Consider the following 1,736-nt stretch of genomic DNA (forward strand, 5'->3'; position numbering starts at 1 on the left):
GCTGCAGACTCTAGCCGCGGGGCGATTTGCTGAATAAGCAGTGTGACCCTCCGTGCGACAAACCTCTCGCGTTTGAGACCCCGTAGCCGATCCTCGTGCGATGGAAATCCTTCCTCCAGGTTCCGGAGCACCCCACTATTGCTGGAAATTCCTAACAAGTCAGCCTTTAGCCGTCCTGACTTGTCATACTCCCACACTGTGACGCAGCACACGGGGGCCCTGCACTCCCCTCGCCGCCATCTTCCTTCTCCCCTCTTTTTTTGTTTTTTCACCTCTATGTTTTTATTTATTTTTATGTGGTGCTGAGAGCTGAACCCAGGGCCTCACACATGCTGGGCAAGCGCTCTGCCACTGAGCCCCAGCCCCAGCCCCAGGGTCTATGCTTTTAAGAAAGAAATACTCGATCTTCCCAGCTCTGGGGGAGCTGAGCTGTAACGTGGGGTGAAGCCTGCGAGGGACATTGATCTGAAGCCCGTGTGTGCCCCGAGATGGGAAGGGTGCAGGAGCTGGCGGTGAGCTGGACAGCTGGCGTGAAGGGGGAGGCCAGGAGTGGGTGGCCCTTCCTCCCGCAGCAGAATCAGGCCACATGGGCTAGGACTGGAGGAGCGACCAGCCACCACGAACAAGCCCGATTACAGCAGGACCCCAACGCCAAGGGACGGACTCCCTTGGTCTCTTTGACCTGCCCTTCTCTGAGTCATTCCCAGTTTATCTTATAGTCCAGGGCCACAGGTCTGGTAGACAAATGTCCTGCCCCAGAAGTCAAAACCACCCCAGGCACTGGCCGTTTCCAGGATCAGACTCACACGGCCAGTCTCGGGATAGTGATGAGCCACATCCACCGACCTAGGCTGCTGGCCATGGCTCTGCCTTCCCCAGGTGACTCCAGGCTATTGTTGGCCCCCCAAATCTGTCCTTAGACCTGTCCTCCTAGGGCGGCCACCCTGAAAATAGCTCTTTTTTCCTTTACCATCTGGTTTTCTTTCAGGGCGAGTGGCCGGCCTGGTCTGTGGGGACCCTCCTGAGTCCTTCAGCCTGGACTCCAGCCCACACGGCAAGGGCTTGGGTAGAGGTGCTCTGTATTCTGAGTTCCTTGGAAGCCACTTGGCGGGCACCCAGCGGCACATCGAGGAGCGTTTGTCTCTGAGTTAAACCTTCCAAGTGTCTAATTCCTTTTATCAGCGATTTCTTACCTAAATAGGCCAAGGACAGCAGAACTCACCCTGGAGAGGCACTGACCCCTGGACCAGGAATGCCCCGTCCCACTGGTACTCAGACCCCAGCGGGAGCTTGGGAAACCTGACACCCGGCTCTGACCCCCTGCCCTGTTAGTTCTGGAAGCTTCTCAGGTGGTTCCACGGCTGCCAAGCAAAGAAACCAGGCTTTACGTTGCCACTGGTTACGGTTTGGAGGTGAGGTGTCCCCCCAAAGCTCACGTGTGAGACAGTGGGGAAGGTTCAGAGGAGAAGTGATCAGGTTGTGAAGCCTTGACCCAGTTGGTGACTTACCCCCTGAGGGATTAACTGGGTGGCGGCTGGAGGCAGGTGGGCTGTGGCCGGAGGAAGGGACACTGGACGCGTGCCACTGGGGTGTCTGGTGAGTGAGACCTCTCTCTCGCTTCCTGATCTCCATGAGAGCAGCTTCCCTCCACCACACTCTTCCATCACGTTGTCCAGCCTCACCTCCAGCCCCGAGGAATGGAGCCTGCTGTCCACAGGCGGAGACCTCTGAAACCG

The sequence above is a fragment of the Marmota marmota genome, unplaced genomic scaffold (assembly GCF_001458135.2).
Source record: "Marmota marmota marmota unplaced genomic scaffold, marMar, whole genome shotgun sequence".
NCBI classification, from domain to species: Eukaryota; Metazoa; Chordata; class Mammalia; order Rodentia; family Sciuridae; genus Marmota; species Marmota marmota.